This window comes from Schistocerca americana, chromosome 2 (genome assembly GCF_021461395.2).
Source record: "Schistocerca americana isolate TAMUIC-IGC-003095 chromosome 2, iqSchAmer2.1, whole genome shotgun sequence".
In the NCBI taxonomy this organism is placed as follows: Eukaryota; Metazoa; Arthropoda; class Insecta; order Orthoptera; family Acrididae; genus Schistocerca; species Schistocerca americana.
In genome coordinates, this window is record NC_060120.1 from 979,602,509 (window position 1) to 979,621,993 (window position 19,485).

General features: G+C 49.4%; 1 protein-coding gene and 2 non-coding genes across 4 annotated transcripts in view; 1 reads left to right on the top strand and 2 right to left on the bottom strand.

Moving 5' to 3' along the window:
• The window catches only part of LOC124594733 (phosphoinositide 3-kinase adapter protein 1), a 477,024-nt gene that overhangs the window by 74,010 nt on the left and 383,529 nt on the right, over window positions 1-19,485 (top strand). The window lies entirely within an intron of this gene.
• Trnas-cga lies at window positions 3,498-3,572 on the bottom strand. The gene has a single exon. It is a non-coding gene; the product is annotated as a tRNA-Ser (tRNA).
• On the bottom strand, window positions 6,809-6,883 carry Trnas-cga. The gene has a single exon. It is a non-coding gene; the product is annotated as a tRNA-Ser (tRNA).

Below are 19,485 nucleotides of genomic sequence, written 5' to 3' on the forward strand. Positions count from 1 at the left end.
TACCTCGTCTCCTACCTTCCAAACTTTACAGAAGCTCTCCTGCGAACCTTGCAGAACCAGCACTCCTGAAAGAAAGGATATTGCGGAGACATGGCTTAGCCACAGCCTGGGGGATGTTTCCAGAATGAGATTTTCACTCTGCAGCGGAGTGTGCGCTGATATGAAACTTCCTGGCAGATTAAAACTGTGTGCCCGACCGAGACTCGAACTCGGGACCTTTGCCTTTCGCGGGCAAGTGCTCTACCAACTGAGCTACCGAAGCACGACTCACGCCCGGTACTCACAGCTTTACTTCTGCCAGTACCTCGTCTCCTACCTTCCAAACTTTACAGAAGCTCTCCTGCGAACCTTGCAGAACCAGCACTCCTGAAAGAAAGGATATTGCGGAGACATGGCTTAGCCACAGCCTGGGGGATGTTTCCAGAATGAGATTTTCACTCTGCAGCGGAGTGTGCGCTGATATGAAACTTCCTGGCAGATTAAAACTGTGTGCCCGACCGAGACTCGAACTCGGGACCTTTGCCTTTCGCGGGCAAGTGCTCTACCAACTGAGCTACCGAAGCACGACTCACGCCCGGTACTCACAGCTTTACTTCTGCCAGTACCTCGTCTCCTACCTTCCAAACTTTACAGAAGCTCTCCTGCGAACCTTGCAGAACCAGCACTCCTGAAAGAAAGGATATTGCGGAGACATGGCTTAGCCACAGCCTGGGGGATGTTTCCAGAATGAGATTTTCACTCTGCAGCGGAGTGTGCGCTGATATGAAACTTCCTGGCAGATTAAAACTGTGTGCCCGACCGAGACTCGAACTCGGGACCTTTGCCTTTCGCGGGCAAGTGCTCTACCAACTGAGCTACCGAAGCACGACTCACGCCCGGTACTCACAGCTTTACTTCTGCCAGTACCTCGTCTCCTACCTTCCAAACTTTACAGAAGCTCTCCTGCGAACCTTGCAGAACCAGCACTCCTGAAAGAAAGGATATTGCGGAGACATGGCTTAGCCACAGCCTGGGGGATGTTTCCAGAATGAGATTTCACTCTGCAGCGGAGTGTGCGCTGATATGAAACTTCCTGGCAGATTAAAACTGTGTGCCCGACCGAGACTCGAACTCGGGACCTTTGCCTTTCGCGGGCAAGTGCTCTACCAACTGAGCTACCGAAGCACGACTCACGCCCGGTACTCACAGCTTTACTTCTGCCAGTACCTCGTCTCCTACCTTCCAAACTTTACAGAAGCTCTCCTGCGAACCTTGCAGAACCAGCACTCCTGAAAGAAAGGATATTGCGGAGACATGGCTTAGCCACAGCCTGGGGGATGTTTCCAGAATGAGATTTTCACTCTGCAGCGGAGTGTGCGCTGATATGAAACTTCCTGGCAGATTAAAACTGTGTGCCCGACCGAGACTCGAACTCGGGACCTTTGCCTTTCGCGGGCAAGTGCTCTACCAACTGAGCTACCGAAGCACGACTCACGCCCGGTACTCACAGCTTTACTTCTGCCAGTACCTCGTCTCCTACCTTCCAAACTTTACAGAAGCTCTCCTGCGAACCTTGCAGAACCAGCACTCCTGAAAGAAAGGATATTGCGGAGACATGGCTTAGCCACAGCCTGGGGGATGTTTCCAGAATGAGATTTTCACTCTGCAGCGGAGTGTGCGCTGATATGAAACTTCCTGGCAGATTAAAACTGTGTGCCCGACCGAGACTCGAACTCGGGACCTTTGCCTTTCGCGGGCAAGTGCTCTACCAACTGAGCTACCGAAGCACGACTCACGCCCGGTACTCACAGCTTTACTTCTGCCAGTACCTCGTCTCCTACCTTCCAAACTTTACAGAAGCTCTCCTGCGAACCTTGCAGAACCAGCACTCCTGAAAGAAAGGATATTGCGGAGACATGGCTTAGCCACAGCCTGGGGGATGTTTCCAGAATGAGATTTTCACTCTGCAGCGGAGTGTGCGCTGATATGAAACTTCCTGGCAGATTAAAACTGTGTGCCCGACCGAGACTCGAACTCGGGACCTTTGCCTTTCGCGGGCAAGTGCTCTACCAACTGAGCTACCGAAGCACGACTCACGCCCGGTACTCACAGCTTTACTTCTGCCAGTACCTCGTCTCCTACCTTCCAAACTTTACAGAAGCTCTCCTGCGAACCTTGCAGAACCAGCACTCCTGAAAGAAAGGATATTGCGGAGACATGGCTTAGCCACAGCCTGGGGGATGTTTCCAGAATGAGATTTTCACTCTGCAGCGGAGTGTGCGCTGATATGAAACTTCCTGGCAGATTAAAACTGTGTGCCCGACCGAGACTCGAACTCGGGACCTTTGCCTTTCGCGTGCAAGTGCTCTACCAACTGAGCTACCGAAGCACGACTCACGCCCGGTACTCACAGCTTTACTTCTGCCAGTACCTCGTCTCCTACCTTCCAAACTTTACAGAAGCTCTCCTGCGAACCTTGCAGAACCAGCACTCCTGAAAGAAAGGATATTGCGGAGACATGGCTTAGCCACAGCCTGGGGGATGTTTCCAGAATGAGATTTTCACTCTGCAGCGGAGTGTGCGCTGATATGAAACTTCCTGGCAGATTAAAACTGTGTGCCCGACCGAGACTCGAACTCGGGACCTTTGCCTTTCGCGGGCAAGTGCTCTACCAACTGAGCTACCGAAGCACGACTCACGCCCGGTACTCACAGCTTTACTTCTGCCAGTACCTCGTCTCCTACCTTCCAAACTTTACAGAAGCTCTCCTGCGAACCTTGCAGAACCAGCACTCCTGAAAGAAAGGATATTGCGGAGACATGGCTTAGCCACAGCCTGGGGGATGTTTCCAGAATGAGATTTTCACTCTGCAGCGGAGTGTGCGCTGATATGAAACTTCCTGGCAGATTAAAACTGTGTGCCCGACCGAGACTCGAACTCGGGACCTTTGCCTTTCGCGGGCAAGTGCTCTACCAACTGAGCTACCGAAGCACGACTCACGCCCGGTACTCACAGCTTTACTTCTGCCAGTACCTCGTCTCCTACCTTCCAAACTTTACAGAAGCTCTCCTGCGAACCTTGCAGAACCAGCACTCCTGAAAGAAAGGATATTGCGGAGACATGGCTTAGCCACAGCCTGGGGGATGTTTCCAGAATGAGATTTTCACTCTGCAGCGGAGTGTGTGCTGATATGAAACTTCCTGGCAGATTAAAACTGTGTGCCCGACCGAGACTCGAACTCGGGACCTTTGCCTTTCGCGGGCAAGTGCTCTACCAACTGAGCTACCGAAGCACGACTCACGCCCGGTACTCACAGCTTTACTTCTGCCAGTACCTCGTCTCCTACCTTCCAAACTTTACAGAAGCTCTCCTGCGAACCTTGCAGAACCAGCACTCCTGAAAGAAAGGATATTGCGGAGACATGGCTTAGCCACAGCCTGGGGGATGTTTCCAGAATGAGATTTTCACTCTGCAGCGGAGTGTGCGCTGATATGAAACTTCCTGGCAGATTAAAACTGTGTGCCCGACCGAGACTCGAACTCGGGACCTTTGCCTTTCGCGGGCAAGTGCTCTACCAACTGAGCTACCGAACCACGACTCACGCCCGGTACTCACAGCTTTACTTCTGCCAGTACCTCGTCTCCTACCTTCCAAACTTTACAGAAGCTCTCCTGCGAACCTTGCAGAACCAGCACTCCTGAAAGAAAGGATATTGCGGAGACATGGCTTAGCCACAGCCTGGGGGATGTTTCCAGAATGAGATTTTCACTCTGCAGCGGAGTGTGCGCTGATATGAAACTTCCTGGCAGATTAAAACTGTGTGCCCGACCGAGACTCGAACTCGGGACCTTTGCCTTTCGCGGGCAAGTGCTCTACCAACTGAGCTACCGAAGCACGACTCACGCCCGGTACTCACAGCTTTACTTCTGCCAGTACCTCGTCTCCTACCTTCCAAACTTTACAGAAGCTCTCCTGCGAACCTTGCAGAACCAGCACTCCTGAAAGAAAGGATATTGCGGAGACATGGCTTAGCCACAGCCTGGGGGATGTTTCCAGAATGAGATTTTCACTCTGCAGCGGAGTGTGCGCTGATATGAAACTTCCTGGCAGATTAAAACTGTGTGCCCGACCGAGACTCGAACTCGGGACCTTTGCCTTTCGCGGGCAAGTGCTCTACCAACTGAGCTACCGAAGCACGACTCACGCCCGGTACTCACAGCTTTACTTCTGCCAGTACCTCGTCTCCTACCTTCCAAACTTTACAGAAGCTCTCCTGCGAACCTTGCAGAACCAGCACTCCTGAAAGAAAGGATATTGCGGAGACATGGCTTAGCCACAGCCTGGGGGATGTTTCCAGAATGAGATTTTCACTCTGCAGCGGAGTGTGCGCTGATATGAAACTTCCTGGCAGATTAAAACTGTGTGCCCGACCGAGACTCGAACTCGGGACCTTTGCCTTTCGCGGGCAAGTGCTCTACCAACTGAGCTACCGAAGCACGACTCACGCCCGGTACTCACAGCTTTACTTCTGCCAGTACCTCGTCTCCTACCTTCCAAACTTTACAGAAGCTCTCCTGCGAACCTTGCAGAACCAGCACTCCTGAAAGAAAGGATATTGCGGAGACATGGCTTAGCCACAGCCTGGGGGATGTTTCCAGAATGAGATTTTCACTCTGCAGCGGAGTGTGCGCTGATATGAAACTTCCTGGCAGATTAAAACTGTGTGCCCGACCGAGACTCGAACTCGGGACCTTTGCCTTTCGCGGGCAAGTGCTCTACCAACTGAGCTACCGAAGCACGACTCACGCCCGGTACTCACAGCTTTACTTCTGCCAGTACCTCGTCTCCTACCTTCCAAACTTTACAGAAGCTCTCCTGCGAACCTTGCAGAACCAGCACTCCTGAAAGAAAGGATATTGCGGAGACATGGCTTAGCCACAGCCTGGGGGATGTTTCCAGAATGAGATTTTCACTCTGCAGCGGAGTGTGCGCTGATATGAAACTTCCTGGCAGATTAAAACTGTGTGCCCGACCGAGACTCGAACTCGGGACCTTTGCCTTTCGCGGGCAAGTGCTCTACCAACTGAGCTACCGAAGCACGACTCACGCCCGGTACTCACAGCTTTACTTCTGCCAGTACCTCGTCTCCTACCTTCCAAACTTTACAGAAGCTCTCCTGCGAACCTTGCAGAACCAGCACTCCTGAAAGAAAGGATATTGCGGAGACATGGCTTAGCCACAGCCTGGGGGATGTTTCCAGAATGAGATTTTCACTCTGCAGCGGAGTGTGCGCTGATATGAAACTTCCTGGCAGATTAAAACTGTGTGCCCGACCGAGACTCGAACTCGGGACCTTTGCCTTTCGCGGGCAAGTGCTCTACCAACTGAGCTACCGAAGCACGACTCACGCCCGGTACTCACAGCTTTACTTCTGCCAGTACCTCGTCTCCTACCTTCCAAACTTTACAGAAGCTCTCCTGCGAACCTTGCAGAACCAGCACTCCTGAAAGAAAGGATATTGCGGAGACATGGCTTAGCCACAGCCTGGGGGATGTTTCCAGAATGAGATTTTCACTCTGCAGCGGAGTGTGCGCTGATATGAAACTTCCTGGCAGATTAAAACTGTGTGCCCGACCGAGACTCGAACTCGGGACCTTTGCCTTTCGCGGGCAAGTGCTCTACCAACTGAGCTACCGAAGCACGACTCACGCCCGGTACTCACAGCTTTACTTCTGCCAGTACCTCGTCTCCTACCTTCCAAACTTTACAGAAGCTCTCCTGCGAACCTTGCAGAACCAGCACTCCTGAAAGAAAGGATATTGCGGAGACATGGCTTAGCCACAGCCTGGGGGATGTTTCCAGAATGAGATTTTCACTCTGCAGCGGAGTGTGCGCTGATATGAAACTTCCTGGCAGATTAAAACTGTGTGCCCGACCGAGACTCGAACTCGGGACCTTTGCCTTTCGCGGGCAAGTGCTCTACCAACTGAGCTACCGAAGCACGACTCACGCCCGGTACTCACAGCTTTACTTCTGCCAGTACCTCGTCTCCTACCTTCCAAACTTTACAGAAGCTCTCCTGCGAACCTTGCAGAACCAGCACTCCTGAAAGAAAGGATATTGCGGAGACATGGCTTAGCCACAGCCTGGGGGATGTTTCCAGAATGAGATTTTCACTCTGCAGCGGAGTGTGCGCTGATATGAAACTTCCTGGCAGATTAAAACTGTGTGCCCGACCGAGACTCGAACTCGGGACCTTTGCCTTTCGCGGGCAAGTGCTCTACCAACTGAGCTACCGAAGCACGACTCACGCCCGGTACTCACAGCTTTACTTCTGCCAGTACCTCGTCTCCTACCTTCCAAACTTTACAGAAGCTCTCCTGCGAACCTTGCAGAACCAGCACTCCTGAAAGAAAGGATATTGCGGAGACATGGCTTAGCCACAGCCTGGGGGATGTTTCCAGAATGAGATTTTCACTCTGCAGCGGAGTGTGCGCTGATATGAAACTTCCTGGCAGATTAAAACTGTGTGCCCGACCGAGACTCGAACTCGGGACCTTTGCCTTTCGCGGGCAAGTGCTCTACCAACTGAGCTACCGAAGCACGACTCACGCCCGGTACTCACAGCTTTACTTCTGCCAGTACCTCGTCTCCTACCTTCCAAACTTTACAGAAGCTCTCCTGCGAACCTTGCAGAACCAGCACTCCTGAAAGAAAGGATATTGCGGAGACATGGCTTAGCCACAGCCTGGGGGATGTTTCCAGAATGAGATTTTCACTCTGCAGCGGAGTGTGCGCTGATATGAAACTTCCTGGCAGATTAAAACTGTGTGCCCGACCGAGACTCGAACTCGGGACCTTTGCCTTTCGCGGGCAAGTGCTCTACCAACTGAGCTACCGAACCACGACTCACGCCCGGTACTCACAGCTTTACTTCTGCCAGTACCTCGTCTCCTACCTTCCAAACTTTACAGAAGCTCTCCTGCGAACCTTGCAGAACCAGCACTCCTGAAAGAAAGGATATTGCGGAGACATGGCTTAGCCACAGCCTGGGGGATGTTTCCAGAATGAGATTTTCACTCTGCAGCGGAGTGTGCGCTGATATGAAACTTCCTGGCAGATTAAAACTGTGTGCCCGACCGAGACTCGAACTCGGGACCTTTGCCTTTCGCGGGCAAGTGCTCTACCAACTGAGCTACCGAAGCACGACTCACGCCCGGTACTCACAGCTTTACTTCTGCCAGTACCTCGTCTCCTACCTTCCAAACTTTACAGAAGCTCTCCTGCGAACCTTGCAGAACCAGCACTCCTGAAAGAAAGGATATTGCGGAGACATGGCTTAGCCACAGCCTGGGGGATGTTTCCAGAATGAGATTTTCACTCTGCAGCGGAGTGTGCGCTGATATGAAACTTCCTGGCAGATTAAAACTGTGTGCCCGACCGAGACTCGAACTCGGGACCTTTGCCTTTCGCTGGCAAGTGCTCTACCAACTGAGCTACCGAAGCACGACTCACGCCCGGTACTCACAGCTTTACTTCTGCCAGTACCTCGTCTCCTACCTTCCAAACTTTACAGAAGCTCTCCTGCGAACCTTGCAGAACCAGCACTCCTGAAAGAAAGGATATTGCGGAGACATGGCTTAGCCACAGCCTGGGGGATGTTTCCAGAATGAGATTTTCACTCTGCAGCGGAGTGTGCGCTGATATGAAACTTCCTGGCAGATTAAAACTGTGTGCCCGACCGAGACTCGAACTCGGGACCTTTGCCTTTCGCGGGCAAGTGCTCTACCAACTGAGCTACCGAAGCACGACTCACGCCCGGTACTCACAGCTTTACTTCTGCCAGTACCTCGTCTCCTACCTTCCAAACTTTACAGAAGCTCTCCTGCGAACCTTGCAGAACCAGCACTCCTGAAAGAAAGGATATTGCGGAGACATGGCTTAGCCACAGCCTGGGGGATGTTTCCAGAATGAGATTTTCACTCTGCAGCGGAGTGTGCGCTGATATGAAACTTCCTGGCAGATTAAAACTGTGTGCCCGACCGAGACTCGAACTCGGGACCTTTGCCTTTCGCGGGCAAGTGCTCTACCAACTGAGCTACCGAAGCACGACTCACGCCCGGTACTCACAGCTTTACTTCTGCCAGTACCTCGTCTCCTACCTTCCAAACTTTACAGAAGCTCTCCTGCGAACCTTGCAGAACCAGCACTCCTGAAAGAAAGGATATTGCGGAGACATGGCTTAGCCACAGCCTGGGGGATGTTTCCAGAATGAGATTTTCACTCTGCAGCGGAGTGTGCGCTGATATGAAACTTCCTGGCAGATTAAAACTGTGTGCCCGACCGAGACTCGAACTCGGGACCTTTGCCTTTCGCGGGCAAGTGCTCTACCAACTGAGCTACCGAAGCACGACTCACGCCCGGTACTCACAGCTTTACTTCTGCCAGTACCTCGTCTCCTACCTTCCAAACTTTACAGAAGCTCTCCTGCGAACCTTGCAGAACCAGCACTCCTGAAAGAAAGGATATTGCGGAGACATGGCTTAGCCACAGCCTGGGGGATGTTTCCAGAATGAGATTTTCACTCTGCAGCGGAGTGTGCGCTGATATGAAACTTCCTGGCAGATTAAAACTGTGTGCCCGACCGAGACTCGAACTCGGGACCTTTGCCTTTCGCGGGCAAGTGCTCTACCAACTGAGCTACCGAAGCACGACTCACGCCCGGTACTCACAGCTTTACTTCTGCCAGTACCTCGTCTCCTACCTTCCAAACTTTACAGAAGCTCTCCTGCGAACCTTGCAGAACCAGCACTCCTGAAAGAAAGGATATTGCGGAGACATGGCTTAGCCACAGCCTGGGGGATGTTTCCAGAATGAGATTTTCACTCTGCAGCGGAGTGTGCGCTGATATGAAACTTCCTGGCAGATTAAAACTGTGTGCCCGACCGAGACTCGAACTCGGGACCTTTGCCTTTCGCGGGCAAGTGCTCTACCAACTGAGCTACCGAAGCACGACTCACGCCCGGTACTCACAGCTTTACTTCTGCCAGTACCTCGTCTCCTACCTTCCAAACTTTACAGAAGCTCTCCTGCGAACCTTGCAGAACCAGCACTCCTGAAAGAAAGGATATTGCGGAGACATGGCTTAGCCACAGCCTGGGGGATGTTTCCAGAATGAGATTTTCACTCTGCAGCGGAGTGTGCGCTGATATGAAACTTCCTGGCAGATTAAAACTGTGTGCCCGACCGAGACTCGAACTCGGGACCTTTGCCTTTCGCGGGCAAGTGCTCTACCAACTGAGCTACCGAAGCACGACTCACGCCCGGTACTCACAGCTTTACTTCTGCCAGTACCTCGTCTCCTACCTTCCAAACTTTACAGAAGCTCTCCTGCGAACCTTGCAGAACCAGCACTCCTGAAAGAAAGGATATTGCGGAGACATGGCTTAGCCACAGCCTGGGGGATGTTTCCAGAATGAGATTTTCACTCTGCAGCGGAGTGTGCGCTGATATGAAACTTCCTGGCAGATTAAAACTGTGTGCCCGACCGAGACTCGAACTCGGGACCTTTGCCTTTCGCGGGCAAGTGCTCTACCAACTGAGCTACCGAAGCACGACTCACGCCCGGTACTCACAGCTTTACTTCTGCCAGTACCTCGTCTCCTACCTTCCAAACTTTACAGAAGCTCTCCTGCGAACCTTGCAGAACCAGCACTCCTGAAAGAAAGGATATTGCGGAGACATGGCTTAGCCACAGCCTGGGGGATGTTTCCAGAATGAGATTTTCACTCTGCAGCGGAGTGTGCGCTGATATGAAACTTCCTGGCAGATTAAAACTGTGTGCCCGACCGAGACTCGAACTCGGGACCTTTGCCTTTCGCGGGCAAGTGCTCTACCAACTGAGCTACCGAAGCACGACTCACGCCCGGTACTCACAGCTTTACTTCTGCCAGTACCTCGTCTCCTACCTTCCAAACTTTACAGAAGCTCTCCTGCGAACCTTGCAGAACCAGCACTCCTGAAAGAAAGGATATTGCGGAGACATGGCTTAGCCACAGCCTGGGGGATGTTTCCAGAATGAGATTTTCACTCTGCAGCGGAGTGTGCGCTGATATGAAACTTCCTGGCAGATTAAAACTGTGTGCCCGACCGAGACTCGAACTCGGGACCTTTGCCTTTCGCGGGCAAGTGCTCTACCAACTGAGCTACCGAAGCACGACTCACGCCCGGTACTCACAGCTTTACTTCTGCCAGTACCTCGTCTCCTACCTTCCAAACTTTACAGAAGCTCTCCTGCGAACCTTGCAGAACCAGCACTCCTGAAAGAAAGGATATTGCGGAGACATGGCTTAGCCACAGCCTGGGGGATGTTTCCAGAATGAGATTTTCACTCTGCAGCGGAGTGTGCGCTGATATGAAACTTCCTGGCAGATTAAAACTGTGTGCCCGACCGAGACTCGAACTCGGGACCTTTGCCTTTCGCGGGCAAGTGCTCTACCAACTGAGCTACCGAAGCACGACTCACGCCCGGTACTCACAGCTTTACTTCTGCCAGTACCTCGTCTCCTACCTTCCAAACTTTACAGAAGCTCTCCTGCGAACCTTGCAGAACCAGCACTCCTGAAAGAAAGGATATTGCGGAGACATGGCTTAGCCACAGCCTGGGGGATGTTTCCAGAATGAGATTTTCACTCTGCAGCGGAGTGTGCGCTGATATGAAACTTCCTGGCAGATTAAAACTGTGTGCCCGACCGAGACTCGAACTCGGGACCTTTGCCTTTCGCGGGCAAGTGCTCTACCAACTGAGCTACCGAAGCACGACTCACGCCCGGTACTCACAGCTTTACTTCTGCCAGTACCTCGTCTCCTACCTTCCAAACTTTACAGAAGCTCTGCAAGGTTCGCAGGAGAGCTTCTGTAAAGTTTGGAAGGTAGGAGACGAGGTACTGGCAGAAGTAAAGCTGTGAGTACCGGGCGTGAGTCGTGCTTCGGTAGCTCAGTTGGTAGAGCACTTGCCCGCGAAAGGCAAAGGTCCCGAGTTCGAGTCTCGGTCGGGCACACAGTTTTAATCTGCCAGGAAGTTTCATATCAGCGCACACTCCGCTGCAGAGTAAAAATCTCATTCTGGAAACATCCCCCAGGCTGTGGCTAAGCCATGTCTCCGCAATATCCTTTCTTTCAGGAGTGCTGGTTCTGCAAGGTTCGCAGGAGAGCTTCTGTAAAGTTTGGAAGGTAGGAGACGAGGTACTGGCAGAAGTAAAGCTGTGAGTACCGGGCGTGAGTCGTGCTTCGGTAGCTCAGTTGGTAGAGCACTTGCCCGCGAAAGGCAAAGGTCCCGAGTTCGAGTCTCGGTCGGGCACACAGTTTTAATCTGCCAGGAAGTTTCATATCAGCGCACACTCCGCTGCAGAGTGAAAATCTCATTCTGGAAACATCCCCCAGGCTGTGGCTAAGCCATGTCTCCGCAATATCCTTTCTTTCAGGAGTGCTGGTTCTGCAAGGTTCGCAGGAGAGCTTCTGTAAAGTTTGGAAGGTAGGAGACGAGGTACTGGCAGAAGTAAAGCTGTGAGTACCGGGCGTGAGTCGTGCTTCGGTAGCTCAGTTGGTAGAGCACTTGCCCGCGAAAGGCAAAGGTCCCGAGTTCGAGTCTCGGTCGGGCACACAGTTTTAATCTGCCAGGAAGTTTCACCACTACTACTGTTTCATTCATCTTTCCAGTGGTACGAGGATTAAATTGGGACAGTTCTCCTTGGGTTTCCTTAGTAAAGGAGCATTTGGAAACAGAATTAAACATCTCAGCTTTTGCTTTGCCTCCCTCAATTTTATTTCTTGTCTCATTCCCTAGGGACTGGACACTAACTTTGGTGCCACTAACAGGGAAAGCAGAAAGGTGGAAGGAGTATATAGAGGGTCTATACAAGGGCGATGTGCTTGAGGACAATATTATGGAAATGGAAGAGGAGGTAGATGAAGATGAAATGGGAGATATGATACTGCGTGAAGAGTTTGACAGAGCACTGAAAGACCTGAGTCGAAACAAGGCCCCCAGAGTAGACGACATTCCATTAGAACTACTGACAGCCTTGGGAGAGCCAGTCCTGACAAAACTCTACCATCCGGTGAGCAAGATGTCTGAAACAGGCGAAATACCCTCAGACTTCAAGAAGAATATAATAATTCCAATCCCAAAGAAAGCAGGTGTTGACAGATGCGAAAATTACCGAACTATCAGTTTAATAAGTCACAGCTGCAAAATACTAACGCGAGTTCTTTGCAGACGAATGGAAAAACTAGTGGAAGCCGACCTTGGGGAAGATCGGCTTGGATTCCGTAGAAATGTTGGAACACGTGAGGCAGTACTGACCCTACGACTTATCTTAGAAGCTAGATTAAGGAAGGGCAAACCTATGTTTCTAGCATTTGTAGACTTAGAGAAAGCTTTTGACAATGTTGACTGGAATACTCTTTCAAATTCTGAAGGTGGCAGGGGTAAAATACAGGGAGCGAAAGGCTATTTATAATTTGTACAGAAACCAGATGGCAGTTATAAGAGTCGAGGGACATGAAAGGGAAGCAGTGGTTGGGAAGGGAGTGAGACAGGGTTGTAGTCTCTCCCCGATGTTATTCAATCTGTATATTGAGCTAGCAGTGAACGAAACAAAAGAAAAATTCGGAGTAGGTATTAAAATCCAGGGAGAAGAAACAAAAACTTTAAGGTTCGCCGATGACATTGTAATTCTGTCAGAGACAGCAAAGGACTTGGAAGAGCAGTTGAACGGAATGGATGGTGTGTTGAAAGGAGGATATAAGATGAACATCAACAAAAGCAAAACGAGGATAATGGAATGTAGTCGAATTAAGTCGGGTGATGCTGAGGGAATTAGGTTAGGAAATAAGACACTTAAGGTAGTAACAGAGTTTTGCTATTTGGGGAGCAAAATAACTGATGATGGTCGAAGTAGAGAGGATATAAAATGTAGACTGGCAATGGCAAGGAAAGCGTTTCTGAAGAAGAGAAATTTGTTAACATCGAGTATAGATTTAAGTGTCAGGAAGTCATTTCTGAAAGTATTTGTATGGAGTGTAGCCATGTACGGAAGTGAAACATGGACGATAAATAGTTTGGACAAGAAGAGAATAGAAGCTTTCGAAATGTGGTGCTACAGAAGAATGCTGATGATTAGATGGGTAGATGACATAACTAATGAGGAAGTATTGAATAGGATTGGGGAGAAGAGAAGTTTGTGGGACAACTTGACCAGAAGAAGGGATCGGTTGGTAGGACATGTTCTTAGGCATCAAGGGATCACCAATTTAGTATTGGAGGGCAGCGTGGAGGGTAAAAATCGTAGAGGGAGACCAAGAGATGAATACACTAAGCAGATTCAGAAGGATGTAGGTTGCAGTAGGTACTGGGAGATGAAGAAGCTTGCACAGGATAGAGTAGCATGGAGAGCTGCATCAAACAGGTCTCAGGACTGAAGACCACAACAACAACAACAGCCTTTACATACGACCAGAATTTCTTTGGATTTTTTGAAATGTCATTTGACAATATTCTACTACGGTTGTCATTGAAGACATCACGCATTGCTCTCTTCACAGCCAAACGCGTTTCATTCAGCATGTCTCTGCCTGTAGCCTTAAGCTTTGTTTTACACCTATTATGCAGTAATCTCTGTTTCTTTAGAAGTTTCTTTCCAGTTACTGTATGCCACGAGCGTTCCCTCCCATTATGAACTGTTCTACTGGGTACATATCTATCCAGGTGCATGGTCAACTATTCTTTTAAATATTCTTTCGATATGCACTTAAATTTTCCGCAGAAATCTCACTGCTACCAATTTCAGGTTTCAACCAGATTTCTGTACCAAATTGTGTCCCAACAATGCTGCTAGTGGAAACACAACCACTTCAAACAAATTTTCACTTGTTACTGAATAGGTCCCTGTCTGTTCCAGGATTCGTATGGCTGGAAAGAATATGAATGTGTTGATTTTTGTAAGGAACAGTCAACTGAAAACGCGGAGATGAAAAAAGTAGATAAACTCTTTGTCACTTCAAAAGTAATTGCTGTAACTATAAATACATTTACGCTGCTAAGAGACAAGACGGTCGATGCCTTCATTGAGAAACGTTTGCGGTCGCCAACGGAAGCACGATAGTATTTAGGCAGGCACCTCTTCACCCGAAGCAAATCGAGGGCTCCAAAAATGTGGAAATCTCACGGGGACAGTTTGAAGGCTATGTAAGCGCTACCCTACGAAACTTCTGCAGCTGGCCGGAGTGGCCGAGCGGTTCTAGGCGCTACAGTCTGAAACCGCTCAACCGCTACGGTCGCAGGTTCGATGCCTGCCTCGGGCATGGATGTGTGTGATGTCCTTAGGTTAGTTAGGTTTAAGTAGTTCTAAGATCTAGGGGACTGATGACCTCAGAAGTTATTTTTTTTTTTTTTAAAAAAAGGACTTCTACAGCTTAGTCGAAACAACCTTGGTAACATGTGGGCGGGCATTATCCTGCAACATCATGATGCCGTCCGTGACCATTCGTGAGCGTCTGTACTTGATGGTGCGCTTCTATTTTTGGAAAGTGTCCACGTACCGCTGGAGCGTTAATTGTGGTGACGTGTTCCGGAAAGTCAATGAGCGACAGCGGCCGTCGATTTTCTTCGGACTACGAGGTGCACGTCCGGATACAATCATGGTTCCGCAGGTAACCACAAACACTTTTCCATGAACGCAGTCACAGTCTTGTCTCACAGTGGGATAAATGTGTTAATAGTTGTGGCGATTACTTTTGAAATAATAAGCAGTTTGGTTGCTTTTTTCCTTCTGTCTCGTTTTTATTTGACTATCCCTTGTAATTATGACTCTTCCGCTGTATTACGATGTGAAAGTTAATTTACACTTTTGATTGGTTGATATGTTTCCAGCAAAAAAAAAAAAATTAAAAGTAGAACATGCGTAACCTACATTAGAAATAACAATGACGACAAGGGACCCAAGACAGAACCTTGTGCTACAACACTGTTTCAAATTAAGAACGTCTATCTCTATGTGTCCGACACGGATTGACAAGACAGTAGTTAGCAAAAAGCTACGTGTGCAAAGATACAACAAATATTCGCCCTTTTAACTGCCAGTGAGTAAAATGGTGCAGCGATAAGATAATGGACTTGTTTCGGGAACACGACGGTTCAAATCTCCATCCGCTCATTCAGACTTACGTTTCCCGTGGTTTCCGTAAATCATTTTAAACCTTCTTGCAGAGTATTCTGACTTCCGGCAAACAATGACTTTGTTGGCGTTTGATGGTAACATAAGACAGCCACTGTGAATGATGAATTGCGTATGTGTGAATTTTTGCGTGGTGAAGAAGGCGCAGCACCCAGAAACAGATATACAGGAATATTATCGTATGATAGCTGCGCGGGGTAGCCGAGCTATCTAAAGCGTCTTGTCACGGTCCGCGTGGCTGCCCCCCGTCGGAGGTTCGAGTCCTCCCTCGGGTATGGATGTGTGTGTTGTCCTTTGGGTAAGTTAGTTCGAGTTAGATTAAGTAGTGTGTATGCTTAGGGACCGATAACCGCAGCAGTTTGGTCCCCTTATCACAAACTTCCGAATTTCCATGTGATATTACCATCTAATCCTGGGATATTTTTCGACGGAGAGAGAACGTAGAGATGAGGGTGCACCGAAAGAGACGCAGACTAACACATCTGCATCTGAGTGATTACTCTGCTATTCACAGTAAAGTGCCTGGCAGAGGGTTCAATGAACCACCTTCAAGCTGTCTGTCTACCGTTCCACTCTCGAACGGCACGCGGGAAAAACGAGCACTTAAATTTTTCTGTGCGAGCCCTGATTTCTTTTATTTTATCGTGATGATCATTTCTCCCTATGTAGTTGGGTGCCAACAGAATGTTGGTGCAATCGGAGGAGAAAACTGACGATTGAAATTTCATGGTAAGATCCCGCCGTAACGAAAAACGCCTTTGTTCTAATGGTTGCCATTCCAGTTCACGTATCATGTCTCAGGCACTATCTCCCCTATTTCGCGATAATACAAAACGAGCTGCCCTTCTTTGTACTTTTTCGATGTCATCCGTCAGTCCCACCTGACGCGGATCCCACACCGCACAGCAATACTCCAGAATAGCGCGGACAAGCATGGTGTAAGCAGTCTCTATAATGGACCTGTTGCACCTTCGAAGTGTTCTTCCAATTTACTTCACATTAAAAATTATGTAACCTCCCATAACATTTGAAAATCGGAATAAACTCTTGAATCGCGTTGTGTTATTCGTGAAAAGAAAAAAAGAAAAGAAAGAAAAAGAAAAAAAAAAAAACATAACTGGTACAATAATTTTATTGTTGGAACCATTACCGACACACATTAATGCTTCCTAAGAACATCGTTCATAATGGGCGAAAAGAATAATATCTGTCTCACACTTATATCTCAGAGGCTAAACATTCTATTTCCTCTTTTATTAATTGTATGTACTTCCAAAAATCGTTACCCAATCTGAGCTTAGTGCCCCGTCAGTAATGGCCTCGTCGCCTTCGGTAAGTTAAATCTTAAAATTTCTTCTTGTTCTTCTTCTAACTGCCTTTCCGATGAGGTCTGGATGTCGTAGGTGTGCCGAGCGGTGAATAACACCCCACCCTTTGCTTATTCCTACCTACCTGCCTGTCTGCGTACCATACAAATATTGACTCACCGCTGGATATGATCTCCCACTCGCCGCCTTCTGTCCGCAAGTTCACACACACACACACACACACACACACACACACACACACAAACAAGCGCGGGCGCGGCTAGCTGCCTCGGCGGCCGCTCGCAAAGAATAATTCGTACGCTCGAGACCATTCAGCCTGAAAGGAGATAAGTTTATACAGACGGCGCCGCAGCAAACCTATTGTTGCTCCGCGGCCGAACAAACAGTTGGGTCTCGCTGTGTCCACACTGGATGTTTCTGCGCCGGTGGCTACGTTGAGCGCTCCGCGACCCAGAAGGGATTTCTGCACGGCACGGGTGGGTGCGTTCGCTTAAGACCCGTTGCCACGTGTGAGCCCTGTACTAATACAGCCGTTTACAGAAAAGCCACGCAGTGCATTTCCAACAGAGATCATTACTCGCGCACTGTCAGGTTTAGAGTTGCCAACCAGTGCGTGCGCAATACAGCTAAATAATCTTCTCTGTAGGCGCTATAAAAGGAAATGTTCTTGCTCGCTGACAGTCATTGTCGCCCAGCGCAAACCGCTAAGGATAGAAACTAGAAGTTTGGCCAGGATGTTGACTTTATGCTGTAGGTATCGTTTAAGAAGGGAATTTTCGAAATTTCACGCCTAAGGGTATGAAAGGTTTTTTGATAATATCTCGTAGTTACAGCAGTTTTGAAGCTAAAATTACCAAAATTGGTATTTGGTTTGCTGGTCACAAAAAAAAGTGTTTCAGCATTTCTGAAAAATTTCTCGCCTCAGAACTTCGCAAGTGCCCGCGAAAGGCAAAGGTCCCTAGTTCGAGCCTCGGTCCGGCACACAGTTTTAATCTGCCAGGAAGTTTCATATCAGCGCACACTCCGCTGCAGAGTGAAAATCTCATTCTGGAAACATCCCCCAGGCTGTGGCTAAGTCATGTCTCCGCAATATCCTTTCTTTCAGGAGTGCTAGTTCTGCTAGGTTCGCAGGAGAACTTCTGTAAAGTTTGGAAGGTAGGAGACGAGGTACTGGCAGAAGTAAAGCTGTGAGGACGGGGCGTGAGTCGTGCTTGGGTAGCTTAGTCGGTAGAGCACTTGCCCGCGAAAGGCAAAGGTCCTGAGTTCGAGTCTCGGTCCGGCACACAGTTTTAATCTGCCAGGGAGTTTCATATCAGCGCACACTCCGCTGCAGAGTGAAAATCTCATTCTGGAAGTTTTGAAAATATTTCATTATGAAGCATTTTTAATGGTAAATCAAGGAAATTTTGTATTTGGGCTCTCGGTTGAAAATAAAATTTTCTGAAAATTCAGTTGTAAGGAGATAAAAGAGGTGTTGAAAGTTTTTCATTACAAATGCATTTTAGGAACTAAATCTCTGAATTTTTTTTCGGCTTTTCGGCTAGAAATTAAAAAAAATACGTGTCTCACTGTTGAGGAGGAGATCAGTGTTTAATGTCCCGTCGACAGCGAGGTCATTAGAGACAGAGCACAAATTCGGACTAGGTAGGGATGGAGAAGAAAATTGACCGTGCTCTTTCAAAGGAGCCAGCCCGGCATTTGCCTGAAGCGGTTCGGGAAAATCATGGAAAAGCTAAATCATGATGGGCTGACGAGGGTTTGAACCGTCGTCCTCCCGAATATGCGAGTGCGGTGTGCTAACCCTTGCGCCACCTCGCTCGGTTGTTTATTTCGAAATTCAACCCCTGAAGGGGTGAAAGAGGGGATGATAATTTTTATAAAATATTTCGTTGTATTAAAACGTTTTGAAAACGGAATCTATGAAAATTGGTTTTTGTCTTCTAGAGAAATATCTGTTAGGGGATGAAAGTTTCAATTGAAAAATCACCGTAAGAACTGAAAAGGCAGGATTAACGAAGACCTCCGACTCCAAATACTAAAAGCGCCTTTTGGTGAGAAGTACATTCGGGAAAGCCCAAGCTTCCATGGTCTTGATTAGCGTTAAAGATTCAAAAAAATGGCTCTGAGTACTATGGGACTTAACTTCTGAGGTCATCAGTCCCCTAGAACTTAGAACTACTTAAACCTAACTAACCTACGGACATCACACACATCCATGCCCTAGGCAGGATTCGAAGCTGCGACCGTAGCGGTCGCGCGGTTCCACACTGAAGCGCCTAGAACCGCGCGGCCACATCGGCCAGCTCGGAACAATGGGTGCAGCCAAAGTAAACAAACCGAGTGCTGTCCAAGGCGTGAAAGACTGCGACAGTGAGGCTGGGGGCCGAGGTTTCCGGAAGCTAGGCGGAGCCAGCAGGCAGCTGCAGAAACAGCGCCAGCTGCGGCTGGCCATTTCCGGGTGCTGGACGCCACCCCTACCCCTCCTCCTTCCCCAGCCCACACTCCTGGGCTGAGACAGAGCGCCCTCGTTTTCCGCAGTCTGAGGGCGTGGCGGCCAATTTGCCAGAGAGCCTCCTCCGCTCCCCCCGCTGGTCGGCTGGACCATTGTGTCCGGCCGCGGCCGTGCGCCCGCACCGCTGGCCTGGATCAGCGCTGCAGACTCCAGCCGCCAGATGGCCAGCGCGTCGGACACTTGACACCGCACCACGCTGAGTCTCCCCAACCCAAGGACAGCGGCCTGCTTTTATACAGCCCGAACCGTAAGGAGGCTTCATTGTTACTCGTGCAGGAACAAAAGGCTTGCAAGTCGGACTTCTTGTAACCTATCTGTCTCGCGTTTACTTGCGCTTACCACGGCCGCATCCAGGGAGTGGTGAGATAGGCCACAAGCAAGATAGCAGGCACCAAGAGTTTTTAAAAACTGATAAAAAAGGAAGATTACA